The sequence below is a fragment of the Ambystoma mexicanum genome, chromosome 2q, assembly GCF_040938575.1.
Source record: "Ambystoma mexicanum isolate Mex_15411 chromosome 2q, UKY_AmexF1_1, whole genome shotgun sequence".
NCBI classification, from domain to species: Eukaryota; Metazoa; Chordata; class Amphibia; order Caudata; family Ambystomatidae; genus Ambystoma; species Ambystoma mexicanum.
Genome location: NC_090924.1, coordinates 713,699,175 through 713,715,541, shown reverse-complemented (window position 1 = coordinate 713,715,541; position 16,367 = coordinate 713,699,175). Strand labels below are relative to the sequence as shown.

The window sequence follows — 16,367 nt, the reverse complement described above, 5'->3', positions numbered from 1 at the left end:
GAAAAGAAAAAAACAATATTGCATTGTTGTTAAGTGCAATGTCTTTTCCATCTTGATCTAATGACTTGCATGCCAATTATGCCTGTGAAGATTTACTGTCATATAAACCTCTTATCTTCTCCCGACTTGTGATACGAGTATATGAAGGACTTGAACTGATTAAGTTATCCACGCCATGCTGAACACAATGGGCCTGATTCATGGAAGCGTTTTATAATGGCGCAATCCCATAGGACAACGTTCCATGAATCAGGCCCTATGTGTTTCCCACATCTGAAGACAATAAGTGTGATTTACTGTTTATAGCGCGTTTATATAATGGTGCGCTTTGTTCAAATTACATGTTGTGACAGGGCCAGCTCTGAGGCCCTGTCAGAAAAAGGGGGTGGTGGCTACACCAGTCCCACTGGTGCCTGGGCGAGCTCACCCCATTCCCACTGGTGCCTGGATGCAGGCGGGCCCCCTCCCAGCCCTCCTTACCTGCAGGGACGGCGGCAGCCTCCAGACTGCAGCAGCCGGGGAAGCAGGCACAGCAGAACACCAGCAAGGACGAGCAGGGTGCCATTCCTTTCACCGGGTGCCGCCCAACAGCACAACACTGGTCCGCAAAGGAATGCAGCTGGAGCCCGCACAGAAACGCTGCCACTAACCCAGCAGGGATATATTATTGACAGGTGCCGCGAAGGCCTAAGCCACTATGCCAAGAGGGTCAATCATTATTTTAAAGGGATTTTAGCCCTTAAGCAGCGTCTCGGGACCCCAGCAGGGTCCATGTTGGAAAGGGACCAATCTATGTCCTTTCATTGTCACGCCCCCTGGGCCAGGTAAGCTATTGGTTAAGGTAAGTGGCCAATCCTGGGAGGGGTGAGGAATTTAAGGAAGTGTGGATCAGCAGGTAAGTGTGGGTTAGTTGGGTGAGGACAGGAGGAGGTGGAGGACGTCCGAGAGACCAGTGAAGGAGAGAGTGTTTTGAAGTGTGGAGGCTATTGTTAGGAAGGGGTCAGTAGAGTGGTTGTGTGTGAGAGAGAGGAGTAGGAGTAGTGGGGTGGTAGTAGTGACAGAGGTAATAGAGGTGGTGGGAGTAGCCTAGCACAGGACATTAGGGGTAGAGTGGGAGTTAGTAGTAGAAGGGTGAGCTGGACACCTTATGCCTGGTAGTCCCTGAAGGTCGAACAGGGACCAGTAGAAGGTGAGCAGGCCACCATATCCCCAGGCATTTGCAATAGTGAGAGAGAGAGATGTGCAGGGCTCCCATCATATCCCCGAGTGATTTGGAAGGTAGTAGAGCGAGGTAGTGGAAGTAGCAGAGTGGGAACAGTAGTCGAGGTAGTAACGGGAAGAGTGACAGTGAGTGGGAAAACAGGAGTAGCTATTGGTATAGAGTTGAACAGGAGCTATGATTGGAAGAATAATAGGAGGCAATGAAGTAGAGTAAGAGGAAAGAGGGGAAAAGGAATAATGGAAGTAGAAGGATAGTTGGGAGTAGAAGTGTTACAGAATTGAAGTGAGAAAGGAAGGGAGATCGATGGTTGACAGAAAGTTAAATGCATTTGGCAGAAGATAGGAAGGGTTGTACATAGAACAGAAGCAAAGCAGGTTTGGTTTTCATTTGTTCCAATCCTTACGGATAAACAGGTTCCACTCCCAGGACAGATGGTAATGCTTGTCATCATCATTGAAGAAGGACTTCTTGCGATAGCTACCATGGGAGATCATCCCCTTTAGTGCCTCCTCCACAGGCGTTGGAATTCATACTCCTCCGGTCGTGGTTCGTAGCTGCCCACCATGAAAGTGCCTTTGTCCACTCCCACGCCGGTCCTGTAGGCATGCTGCACGTACTTCAGCCCCGACACAAATTCCTTAATGACTTTGAAGTGGATTTGACTATATATTCAATGCCCTCCTTCAATACAAAGGTATGTTTTCTTGAGCGTACAGAGGTCTCCTGTGGGTCCATGGTGATTGGACCTGGAGCCTCATCACAGACCAGCGTGAGCCATGTGACCGTCACATTAGGGGCTGTTGGATCTACTACCACAGGTCCATCGCCTAGCAATATTTTCTTATACTTGGCAAAGCTCTCGTCATCCTTGCCCAGCTCCTGGATCTCTTGCAGGGACTTCTGTGGTGGGTGTCTGTAGTTCAGTTTCTCAGGCTCTGGTTCAGTCATTGGGCCTCTTGGTGTTGGCCAGGCTCCCTTCGGTGTCCGGGTGCTAGCTAGGCACACTTTTCCTCTCACTGTTGGCAGTTGGAGGGCGGAAGGAAGTTGGTGCAGATAAAAAGCAGCGCCTTTGGTTACAACAGGTGTAGACATAAAGCGCGAATCATGCTTGCTAGATGTAGTTTAATCCTTTGTCTCAAGTGAGCGGACTGCACCAGGGAGACCAGAGGGGGTGGGGTTTACGATAGGGAAAGGAGAGGGGCATCTGTATTCCAGAGGGAAGGTTAAGGTTGCGGGGGGAAGATGGTGGGGCTAGAGGAACAGCCTTAAACCAGATCGGTTGGCTCCTACACCCCGGGTGCCAACAGTGAATAACACCTGCATTATGAGCTCCTTGATTCGTGGAGCCAGCTTCTGTGGTTGTGAACAATTCCAATAGGCCACAACACTAAAACAGAGGTGGTTGATGTCTAGTATAGAAAACCTCTTTCAGTATGGCTACAGAGATCTGCATGCAATTCAGCAACAGTATAATAGGCTATTACTTGATAATACTCATTCAACAAAATACGCTTAAGCAAGGCAAAGAGTGTGGCTGGCACTTATGGGTGATCTGTGAAGCTGAAAGCCAAACCAAAAAATTAGGTATGGTAAATAATGGATCTGAGACCCTTAACCATACTGCCATATGTGTGGAACTACTTTATGGATTCTGTATTGGTAGATATGTTATAGTGATGGCCAAACATTCCCCAGGAAGACTCATAATGGAGTTCATTTTATTTTCCCTGGATTCGCGCTGCCCAGGACACTCATCAAAATGATGTCATTAATGTACCGCCGCCAAACACTGACATTTCAAAGCTCTAGTTCTGTCCATATGGGAACGCATTTCAGTTCCTTTTCCTTTGGCAAAGTGCGTGATTGGCATCACTCACTTCCCATTTGGTGCCCCATTGGACACTCTGACAGGTCGCCAGATATGAGCTCATGTTGGATTCACCTGCTAGTATCCCAAGGCCAGCCTGGATGTGCACACAGCACATGTTCAGCTTTAGAAATCCTGCTAACATCCTACAAGCATTCTCGCAGCCCAGCCGTGCAGGATATCAAGAGTTTACAAATGACTGCGGAACACAGTCCACGTTGAGTTGACAGAATGCTGCCAATTAGCATCCTGCAAAAATCAAGCTAATAGGGATTCAACAAGTTACAAAAACGCCTGAAAAAGTTATCGCAGACCCAAAATGCTCATTGCCATAGTACTGTAATGGGGCAGATGAATATGCAGGTATCACCTACTGCCCCTACTCAGATGAATATGGAAGTATTAATTCCTGCCCCTACTCCTCACCATTAAAGGACAGGTGAGAAACAATACAGTTGAGGCAGCCCTACCACCCCATGAGTCTAGGGGTGAGACGCGAGACAAAGAAAGACAGATTAAAAAATATTTTTTTTAAAGCAATCAATGTATGTGCTTCTGTCAAAAAGAATTTGTTAGGTTGTGCAATACTAGTAGGGATCATTGCTGGATAGCAGAACGCCCAAGTAGTATTCTGTATATAGCATAGAAGTGTAGAGGAGCAGTTACATGCCTCTGCAGGAAGTCCTGCCACCCCACCACCTGTATGCTGGAAGCCTGAGAGTGTGCCATGTTTGACACCAGCAGTTGTGACCATACCATGGTGAATATTCAAGGAAAGGTATCCACTGTGAAAACCCTATAAAACGTATCCCGAAGAGACGATAATCTGAGGGAAGAACTCCCTGAAGGAATATGAAAATTAGAGAAAGAGGAGATACTGTCATCACGAGAGAAGAGCATGACGCCCTGAGAAGATAGGCTGAAGAAAACATATGGACCATATAGAAACTGATGACAATGTTAAGAATCGAGTAAACTGTCATATGTGAAAAGAAGATTGCATGTGGGAAGAGCACTGGAGAAAATGCAAACTGTTCAATAACTGTACAGATGCTATAATGCAAGTAGATACAAGAATTCTTAGAAGCTGGCTATAAGTAGTGAATAGACTGCAGGCAGAGCCACCGCTGTTTAGGAACTGGACAGCGGTGTCATGAATTTAGTAAGCCCGCACCCATGGAGAGGAAAGCCAGAGAGCTGTATCGCAACACAAATTAGCTGGGATCGTGGAAGAGTCTAGAAGGGCTGTCTGGCCTGGCGTCACAGCTGAAGCAGCCAAGGCCGGTTATCTATTCTTTAAGACGGTGGATGTGAGAAGCCGAATCATCCCTTGTTAAGGTGCAAAGAAAGAACACCAAGCGTGCCACGTTGTATTAATTCAAGACATTTCATTACTGCAAAATGGACCAAATTGGGGTCTCCCGTCACATGAGCCAAGAGAGTGGAGCTTGGAGTTCGAGAACAACGATAGTGCATGCCTGCACTCCCTTATATTCCCAGAGACAAGAATACTCTGTAAGGCAAAGTTCAAAGACAACCAACATGGCAGAAGGCATGGGTGATGAGATGTTTGGCTAATTGGGTGGGGAGGTCCACCTCCAGGCACCTGGGTTTGAGCTTACGTGCTGCTAAGTGAACCAAATGCTCCAGACATGGCACGAGCGTGCCTACCAATTGTAGAGGACAATATTACAAAGGGCCTTATAATTTGAGAGCCAATGATATACTGTGTACCTAATAGTGTTGAAGATGACTTGCAGTAGAGGTGGGCACAAGTTGTCCATCTGACAGTAGATAGCCAATCACAACCCACCACTTATAGAAAGTATACTTAGATGTTCCCCTTGATCGTATCACAAGCCCGCATAGGTTTTTCTTATTTGTCATGTAGTTTTATGAATTATGGACGATAGACGAACGAGCTAAGACAGTCACAGATCAGACTACCTCAGTAATGGCAACAGTGAGAGACCACTAATGTGCGTTGAACACTATGTGGTTGCACATAAGGCAAGGGCTAGTGTCAAGAGACAGATGTAGACACTTGCTGTAGAAAAAATATAGTGCCTTGAATGAATAACACACATGGGTTTAGCAAAACACATGAATAGCCTGTTGCTTGGTTTAAGCAAAAGGCGATGAACTAGCTTCTTCTTTCCAGCAGAATAATCCTTAACCACAAAAGGGCAGCTTCCTGTCTCAAAAGACAAATAACGAGTTCAAGAGATGGCTTTCTTTTTTTACACCAGCTACATCTGATAAGACAGGCCAACAGACACCCAATGCATTCACACAGTAAGAAGTGTGTGAAAACAAATGTCGCTCTATATCTCTTCAAAAGCTCCGTTACTATAATGGAGGTTGAAGTTGTCTAGGATCAAATGACACGCTTTACTCTTCCCCTGAGCAGAGGCCCATCCACTCTAAAGGAAACAACCAAGGGTAAAACGCAGCTCCTTTTTCTTCAGTTTGCACATAAGTACATGATGTTTTCAAAGTGAAGCATAAGCTCTGGAGTTTAACTTTACATGTGGCGGAAATGATGCTCACATTATAGGCAGACCAAGTCCCGTCTTAATATAAAAAGCAAAGACTGATGGGACAAAAGTACATACAGCGCTGCAGGAAACTCAAACCTTGGGGGGCTGGGAGGGTACATCCATCACAGGTCCTCGAGTAGAGGCGCAAGCAGGCCCAATTGACAGGAAGCTCTGGTCAATTCGTATGCAGCCCAGCAAGCCCTAAAAGCATGAGTTTAAATGCAGAACTTAAACTGTATGCATTTTGTGAGACTGCAGGCGCTTGGTATGTTACACCACTCTCAACCATTGCTTAGCGAAGACCAAACTAACTATAGGGCAATAGAGCCATTAGTATGACGTCACCCATGACAAATTGTTAGTATATAAATGTGATTTTTTATGAAATGATTCGAGAGACATGAGCGAACGTTTGTTGATGTCCGTTCTAGATAATTGTTAATAAAACAGAAAACTTTGCCATATTCCTGAGTTGCTTTGATTATTTGGTGTCAGAGTTATTTTGCTTCCCATCCATTGCATGCCCGCTATGCAAAGAGCCCTACGTTCAGAAGGTAGGATGATTCCAGAATACCAAGAGAGGGACACACTACACTGATAGGGCAGATTAAATCATATGTAGGAAGGATGAAGTATACATGGACAGGGAAACTGGTTAAATGTAATTTTAATGAATCCCAAAACAAATGAATTTTTAACGAACAAAAACTACAAAAAATTAACTTCATTGTTTATCGGTGTGTTCCCCAGGCAAGCCCAATTTAAAAAAAAAAAATCATATATCCCCATAAGTATTTTGGGTTCGTTGAAAATTGCATTTGTTGTTTTCAATTCAACAAAATCACTGCATACTGGGAAACCAACGTATGACAGATGCACAAGGTAAATGTAACAAATGTAACATGACCAGAGACGAAGATAGGTCACCAATATGGAGCCGAGAAATGCAGGAGTGCAGCCATTTTCCCAGCAGAGAGGCTGCAGCAAGACTAGGAGCACAGACAGCCATTGATTTCCAGGTGCATGAGAATCACATGCCAAATGACTCCATAGATGACAGGTGTCCCGAGAGGCCACAATGAGTACAACATACACGTTCGAGTTGGGTTCAATCTCAGTAAAAAGCAGGAAAATAATTTTCCAGCACAATCCCTTAACGTGTGATCAAGCCATGAACACTGGTTATTCATCATGAGCCATGTACAGATAAAAAACCTGTTGAACCCCCTAGCACACACAGAGAAACAAGATGATTCACATGGCCCAATACAAAGGATCAGATAGGGCACATGGCCTGGGAATGATGGGGAGTACTTTGAATTGAAATTATTTCAGACCATGAACTTCTATCTGCCCACCATATATCTCCCTTATATTTTGATGTCTTGTCAAAGTGTCCTAGGTTGGTGAATACATGGCCAACCAATGGAAATCCCTCTTGCCACAACCACCTTTAATGAACAGCACCAGCCAACACATCCAGTGTAATTATAATGATGTAATGAAAGAAATATCTGTAATGGGTTGGGCCCAGGAGGAGCCATCAAATATGTCCAACCGAGTCATAGAACTAACACCTATATACTCTATATGTAGTTTACAATGTTAACCATTTAAATGTATTCATAAGTTTTGTAATTGAGATTGTATTATGATGACATGGATGACGTGTCTTCCACTTAACACTGCTCACACTCCTTGTAATACTGAGAGTTGATTGAATGCTGTCGTGGCAGAGTTGCAGTGTTTTGAATAAAGCTGGGTTTTTTCGTGCACTTTGACTACTCCATTATTGAATATTGCTTTTATAAGTGTAATAAATTGGGCTCTCGTTTACAATACCTGTACGGGGAGCAAATTAGAATAAATGAAAAAACATGCCAGTGCATGAACGTTGGCTTTTTCCAGTAACCGCCAGGTTTGGAGCTCCCTAAAGAGAGATTGAGACTGTCGATTATAGCCATTTACCTGCATAATGCAGACTTTGACTGTATCCCTTATCTGATGCAGTAATACACAAATTCTTCACTGGTTAAAGTGAAATTGTACATTGTATTAGCTACAAGGGACTGCAATTTGCAGCTCTCCATACGTTTTGGACTACAACTCCAATAGTTGTAGCTGAAATCATCGGTCATGCTAAAAGTTGCAGATCAAATTTATGGTGAGCAGAAATCCCAGTTTTGCATGCAACCACCCTTCCCTAGAGTTTTCTTGTACAATTGAAAACCCAGTTCTGGTTTTAGGAAAGGGAGGGTGGTCACTGCTGAGAGACACAAAACATCAAATGTTTTTTTTTTTGTTTTTTTTTATTGTAACAATTCGTTTTTTACAAACTTTAATTACAAAACACGAACAATCACATCACAATACACTTCATTAGATGATTAAGGCACACATAGGTCCACACATACATATGGATTCAACCAATACTGTAACCCGTATGCTTCAAGATGTTACGGGGCATCTCCCTACTCTAGCAGTTTTTCCAAAAAATCTATCACTGCACAAGTTAACATCTCATCGTTTCCAGTCAGCACCCTCCACCACCACTCATCCATATTAATGTTAGGTGATACAAATCTGCCCAAAAAGCAAATTCATTGAGTGGTTATTGTGGGACATTCCATGATTAGATGTTTTAATGATTCTATTTCCATTGCACAGAATCGACATAGATTGTCAACGATCTTCGGATCTTTTCTTCTCCACAAAACTTCTTTGGTTTTATATAAATTCAAACGAAGCCTCAGAAACTTGTTCCGATGCCATTTGGAAGGAAATCCTGATAGATATCTTGGAACTTTGTCTAGGCAATTACAAGACATACCCAAGTTCAGGGATGAGGACATTGACAAACGCTGTTCTTAGTTTAAAATCCAGTTCCATTGCCTTAACTTTTTCTTTGCGAGTTGTGGCATTGTTATTACCATTTGCCATGAGATGTCAGCTATTTTCAAGATATTCCTGATTTTATTTGCCAAGACAAGAGAATTCCTCCATGTGGATTTTTAGTCGCTGATTCAAATATTTTGTACGCTGGAGCAATTTTTGATAGCTGCATCTTTCGTAGAGCTGCAATTGATTTCCATTGAATTGTTCCATATAATGGTTCCAGGCCCAGTTCATATCTTATTGCAACAATCGGGGTACTGCTTGAAAGTCGCAATATTTTCTTCCAAAATTTGCCTTCCAAGATGGCCCAAATTCGATGGTCAATGTTCCAGCCAGCTTCCGCCCCATACGTTATTATGGGAATTACTTTTTGTACATAGAAGGTCCGTAGTGGTTGGAGGGTAAATTTGCCATATTCAAAATGCAGCTTTTGGCCTTGTATTGTCAATATGGACATGCGATGTTTCAATTCTGCTACCCATACTGATTCACAGATCGAGCTGTTTATTTGCACGCCTAAATATAGGATTGTTGATACTGTCTCAATTGTCTCGCCTGCTACAGACCACTTAAACTGGTTGACTTTCTTTTTTGCTCCTGATGTTATTGCCATGATTTTAGACTTCTTCATATTAATTGCAAGCTCATTTTCTTGAAAGTATGCAACTAAATTGTTCAAGAGTCGTTGCAGACCAATTTGGGTCAGGTCAAACAATATCATCTGCGTAATATGCCCAGCTGATCTCTTGACCATTCACTTTGGGTGGAAATCGATGAGTATTTTCCAGATTGCCTGAAATATCTGAAGTGAATAGTTTAAACAATAGGGCAGCTAATGGGCACCCCTGCTTAACGCCCTTAGAGGTTTTTATTTCATTTGTCAGATTTCCTGAAGCATCCAAGTGAACTCTTGTAGTGGTATCATTATGTAACGCAATCAGTGGTTGAAGCAAGGCTGGCAGGCAAGACCATGATTGTAGTTTCATCCATAATTTATCACGGTTTATAGTGTCAAAAGCTTGACGCATGTCTATAAAAGCTATAAACAAGTTATTTTTATTTTTCAATGCGTCAAGCTTTAATAAGCTTAGTATCAACAAGTTCACCTCAGTTCCTGTATCTTTAGTAAAACCTGTTTGTCTAAAATCCATTCGCCCAGATACATATGCCCAAGACGTTAACTTTTGTTGCAGACATGCTGCAAATATTTTTCCTATAGTGGCCTGAAGGGCAATAGGGCGATAGTTGTTCGGATCGTCCCCATTACCCTTCTTAAAAATAGGCACAATAACAGATGTTGTCCACGATGCTTGAATGGTTTTTGATGTCGATATCAGTTGGAAAAGGTTCTCAATGAAATCAGCCCAAAGTTCCTTTTTTTCTTTCAACATCACGTTTGACAAGCCATCAGGGCCTGTCGCGCGTGAGTTTTTAAATTTTTGTATCAATGTCAAAATTGTATCTTTTGATTCAACCACATCCCAAGGTTCTGGACAGACCACATTTACTTTCTCTATTTTTCCCAGTTTGCCGTTAAAGACTAGATTGAAGTGCTCTTCCCAGGCAGATGCAGAAATACCATTCGCTAGTCTTGCCTCTTGGCATAGTGATCCTGTATTCAGGATTGACCAAAAATCTTTTACTTTATGTTGTACGATCAACTTCAACATAAGTTCTGCTCTTTCTTGATCTCTTATTAATTTAAATGATTTGAGCCAGTTTCGATATTTTACCTTGCGTTTTCTGATTTTAATCGCCATATCACAGCCTCCATTTATTTTCAAAAATCTTATGTCTTTGTCCAATTGTTTTTTTTCCGAGCTTACCAGCACACTGAATACATATTTTTTAGTTGGACAAACATTCTTTTGCTGTTGTTTTTTCATACAGAATTGTTGCAGCAAGGGAGAAAAGTTTATTCTTGTCGCTAGATCATTAGACAAGTTCTTTAAATTTTTGCTCAGCATCTGTATTTGTTGATTGTTTATTCTTAATCTGTTTTCTCCTTGATTTATCTCAAGCGGACAGTTATACGTTAGTTTTACACCAGACCTTGTCATTTGTAAGATCAACACCAGTGCATGATGATCGCTTTTAGATGACTTGTGTATATCCAAACGTTCAATTTTCGACCAATGTAAAGAACTGATCCAAAAATAATCTATTGTTTTTTACAGCTCTCTCGCTGCCATGTGAAACTAGGTGGAATATCACTTTGTACTCTGCCATTTACCATTTCGCAGTTTCTTACTTTTAGAGCTTGACTCCAATAATCACCTCTTGTCATCCCTAAGGGGGCTACAGATGAACTTACTTGCCGATCTTCATACCAAGAATAATTAAAATCTCCACAAATTATTATGGCAAGATTTGAGCATCTTATTAAACACTGATCGGTGATTGTTGTGACAGCGTTAATAAATTGTGCTGTAGATATCATTACAGGATTCCAATATATATTTATCAATAGCAGACATTTCACATCCACTTTTGTTTCTGATTCCATCACCCGCAACGTTCCTTGAACATAGATGTTTGGATTATAAATTTTGATAACTTTCCATCCATAAGCATTGTTAACAAGTGTTATTAGCCCCGAAAATGGCTGTCCTAATCTGTTTTTACCAGCTGCATTTAGCAATATAGTATAACCATCTTTTATTGGGGTTTCACGCAACCAGGTTTCCTGTAGAAATATTACAAAATTATTCTCCATGGGTAGAGACCATTCTTGGAATAGATGATTAAAACCTCTGGTGTTCCATGAGATTATATCACACGATTCCTCTCCACTGAGAAATGTAAGTTATGAGGTCTGCCTAAAGTTTGCATTTCCTCTCGAGTTTTTGTCATTTCTTTGTAGGTATCGCACTTCATTAGATGATTTTGGTGACTTCAGTTTAAAGTGCTGTTTTAAAACATCTCTTCTATATTCATTTGAGGATTGAGCGCTCGCTGATGACAAATTACTTATTTCCCTCCGGTCAGTTTGCTGCTTTTCCACCTCGATGTCAAAACCATAAGCTAAAAGCTCATCCTTTGCAGGAATAGAGTTTTTTCTACTGCGTACGATTTTATGTGCAGGAATATTCTATCAGCAACATCCTCTGAAATGTATTCCACAATGACAATATCATCCGAGGTAATTGTCCGAAGTGATGGTATTGTGTGCAATAAGTGCATCAAATTTCTTCGGTTCAAATTGATGTCCTTGTCATCAGGAAAGAGATTTTCTACTCTAATCTTCCAGGTCTTTGTTTTTTTACCATCAGGGGACCCTGACCTCATACTATTCTTGAGTTGACTTTGAATCTTCATTTGAGCTGAAGTCATCCTTGGATTAAATTTATGGCTATTTGAAGATCTGGCTTGATCAGGCCTTTCTGCAGTGTCTGCTGTCACATCTTTAACGCTTGGATTTGAGGCATCCATCAAAGCTTTCATTCCTCCATTCCTTGATACTTTTACTACTCCACGCTCCGGGACTTTAGAACTAGCTAAATCAGCAGGTTCCTGATTATTAGGTCCACCACCTGTGGTCACACTAGCCTCTTGAGCCATCTGGGCCTGATGCTGCGACCCTCTTCCACCAATAGAGCTCATAGTATTATCTGATTTGATGAAATATGTTGAAAGATCACATAAATCGATTGATTCGTCTTGTCCCTTGCTGATCTTCAAATCTGAATCAATTCTGGCTCTTTTCCTTGAATTTTGTATGTTGGTAGCATCAACATTTAATTTATGGGTATCCAGTGATAGAAGTGTACCAGAACAAGTAGTGGAACTGTGGTCTTGGCAGGGAAGAGGGTAGGCGGAAGCATAGTGAAACATGTGATAAGGCATTGCAGCCGGGGAATTGCAATAGTTGAAGCGATTAGTAACTATGGCTCCTATTACAACTTTACACTTGCACTAAGACATGAATTGACAAATCCTCCGTATAGAATGGTGAATATGGTCGTAAGAAGTTGAGGAATGGTAAACAGAAAAAAATAAAAGTAGTGGAACACTGCTCCCGATCCTTCGCGCTCACTTAGATCACTGTATTAAACAGTTTGCAGTTCCCTACCTTCTCATTATCACCTTTGTCACATACATCCCTGCCCCAACCTGCATGTTCACAGCTGCATGCATTTTCTGATAGCACCACCGAGACTGAATAATAAACATTGCAAAACCTATAACAATCAAAGTTTATATATGAGAGAAATGCTGGAAATATTAATTTGAATGTGCTATCGTACACAGAGGGCAAGTGAGGCAGAGGGCTTTAAATGGGGTGGGCGTGCTAGTCCTACTTGTAGGTTTGTGGCCTGTCCCATTTTTTTAATTTATTTTCCGAATCTGATCACCCTAATCAAACTAAAACAAAAACCTGTATGTGGGCAAAAGGTGAATTCTTTCAATGCATTTTTCCAGCACGGCAATGTTTGCTCTGGTGCTAATGCGGAATGGTAGGGCAGTTGTGCCCTCGTGTAAAAATGGATTCAATTCATATATTTTTTACACTAGAGAAGTTTTAGCACTTGTGGTAAAACAGTGCAAAACTGATCTTGCAGCAGTGCAATATGGGCCCGATGTCCAGAATGATCTGCTAACATGTTCCTTCAAGCTGGCTTGAAGTTTGCTGACATGTGTTCGCTGCAGATCAGAAGTCAGAATCCCTTTGAGGACAAATTAACCATTTATCTTTTTAAGAATTATAAAAACGAGTACCCCCCCATTTTGCAGTAGAAATACATATTTCGTGCACTACTTCAAAATCCAAAACTTGCAAAGATAAGCGCTATATAAAAAGACGCGTTTAAGCAATAAGTGCCTCAAACTCAGTAGCGTGTCCAGGTAGTGGCGCGTGCTTCCCCTGATATCCGATTGGGCACCGTAGGTGCCACCCTTTTTCCTAAACTATGATCATTATGTGTGTGTGTGCTCATACTTCATAACACACCTTGAGCTTAACTAAAGACCGTAAAGTAATAAATACATTCCTGCTGTTAGGATACAATGTCGTAACACAAAAGAACAGTATTTGGAGAAGACAAATGGAGGAAAGGTAGTACCAATATTCGTGTTAGTTAAATGAAACACACAGGCAGATTGTCCCTACATTGAAGAACACCCTGTCCCTATCCCCAATGGATCTCTCCCTAGGAATCTGCACTGCCCATCTAAAAGGGATAGCAGAAAGAAATCTCCCTATCCAACAAGTGTATATATTAATCACTAAAATATCAAATGCAGGTCAACAAAAAATTCCACTTCCAAACAGAAAACATTCAACTAGGTCTTTTTTCTGAGTGACATGAACCAATCATAATGTCTGGAATTTCTCTCTGTGTTTTAATCAACAGTTTCAAATGGTAGTCCTGACAACTCAACCCTATCTCAGATCATATAAAAATACTATGCTCTTCAGCAAGAGCAGAAAAGGCCTAGAGGCTGATATAGCTGTCTAGCAATAAAACACATTATGTATGACGTGTGCACATGTATTAAGTTGATCATCATCATCTGCATTAGAACACTCGTGCGTGGTTGGGTCGACTGGTGTCGATAACCATAGCGATTAGGGTCATCTTCTTCAGGACCATGCGTTCTTGTCATAGGGTTCACTCCCTCTCTGGATCTTCGTTGTGATCCAGGTGACACCTCCGCTTCCCAGTTTCCATGTGGTGTTTGTCGAACACGTATGGGAGGCACAGCACATCAGTTGATGAATGAATCTACATCTCTTAACATCTCGGCAATTGCAAGATTGTTGCAATGCGTGATTTTCTCGAATGGCAAATTATGTAGTTACTCAGCATGTTGCATCTGGGTATTCCTCAGTTTTTCAAAGAACCGCAATTTGCTGCTCGTACGCGTGTGCCCTGGGCAGGCATCTATGGTCTATATTAACTGCTCATACTTCATGCCACCCCTGCATAAGTCAGTGTCCCAATTGGGGCACTCCACTCAAGAGTCTGGACACACCATTGCTCAAACTCCATTCCAAACAAAGTTCTTTTATGCTGGCATTTAGGTCGGCACTGCAGTCATATCATATCATTAAACAGGACGCAACTTGCTCTCTACTTGAAAACTTACCATCAGTAAAATAGTGGTGACTCACTGATAAACTATTACCAACCAGGGTGGATTGGTTGGCGGGATCAGAGTGATTGCCGCTTGCACCCACTCCATTTTCACCATTCTTCAGCCCACTCAACCAGAATTTAATCAGTGATCACTAGTGCATGGATATCCAGCTTCGAATCCACTTCCCAATCCTTATAGTCCCATTGATAATAAACTTGGTCAATCACAAGATTAGGACATACGTGGGCTCCACTAATGCAAAGTCTATTATTAACCTGTAAAAACTGCTTCACTTTATTTACAGTAGGGTTTGGTAAAACTCAAGCCAGGCCATACAAAGCATAAGATCACTGTACATACATTGTTGCACAGGATAGCTTTACTATACAAAGGTTAATGGCAACAATCAGTGCTTAATTTGGGAGGGTGTTTGCCAGACTCACTTTAATTATGAAGTGGTGATAGTCAGTGCATACATCAACCACAATGAGCAGGTGCGAGCTGTAGTGTAACCCCAGATATGTTGACACAGTGGGGAGCAGCTATGGGTGGTGGCAGCAGTGGTGCCCACCAGCAGTGCCAGAGCAGTGCTAGAAAATGTGTGGGCCCTGGCACATTTTTTTTAATACAAGTTACACACTGGCAACAATGTACTGCTCCACTGAGCATTGATGGATGACATGTTGTGAAACAAAAAAGACCACTGCCATTGCCAAAGGAATAACAGAAGTGGAATAATCTGGTGCACATTAGGCTCCGCCCTGCCCCAATAGGGGGTGGGGGTCCAGTCAAAACTGAGATGAGAGCCCTTCTGCACGAGACCATAAGCAATACCAGGCATGTACCCGCCTCAGTGTTTATGATGGATACAACATCTTCCATGCATCCATTGATCCACAGACTGACCCTGTGCCGCAGACCTAAACAATTATACCAGCATATATGAAGAACAGATTTTAAGGAGTTAGTGGCAAGCTGTGGCACATAGGACAGCAAAGGAAGCCAATACAGATCCACAAGCTGCCACCACTATAGGCATCTTCTGAGCTGCAGGAGGTCAAGAGAAATAGTTTGTGTAGAGAAATCTACAACGTAAAGCATGACATGACGATTTAGCATGTGGGCTTGCTTCTAAGGGCCCCGGCACTATATCGGATAAAAAGCATGCAATAGGCGACGAGCTGTACAGAAGGAGATGTAAGCACGTGGGGCAGCAAGGGACATCTTATTGACAAGTTTGGGAGAGGGGTTAAGATTGAGGTCTGTGTGTGTCATGCTGCCTCTGGTTAAGTTACAACTGGCTTGATAGGGGGAACTAGAGGAGGGACTCAATGTATAGATATTAAACAGTGATGGATGAAGGACTACTTCACTGAAAGAAAGCTGGGCCACAGGTAAGGAGAGGGGCTCCATTTAGCAGGAAATTAATGTTAAGTATAAGTTTGTATGCAGGGTTTAATTTTTATGAAACTTTTGAGCTGATGGAAGCATGATTATTTTTCAATTTTTCAGCAGTATTTGGTGGAGAGCCAACCCATCCTTCATACTAAGCACATGCAACGGTTACATCTGTGTGTTTTTCCCCACCTGTGTGTGCAAGATTTGGCTCTTCTTGAATGCAACAATCGAAAATCAAAATAAAGCAAAACGAAACGAGTAGTGGCTAATCCCCAAATCACAAAGCTAAAAACAGAGACAGTGAGGAAATATACCCCCTGCACCGCTTGTGGTCCGAGGGAAGGCTATACTTTCAGAAGGGGTA

The 16,367-nt window shown here is 42.2% G+C and overlaps 1 pseudogene; it reads right to left on the bottom strand.

The window, feature by feature from the left end:
* Positions 1–1,605: 1,605 nt before the first annotated feature.
* On the bottom strand, positions 1,606–2,170 carry LOC138568801 (rho GDP-dissociation inhibitor 2 pseudogene; annotated as a pseudogene).
* Between the last annotated feature and the right edge of the window lie 14,197 nt (positions 2,171–16,367).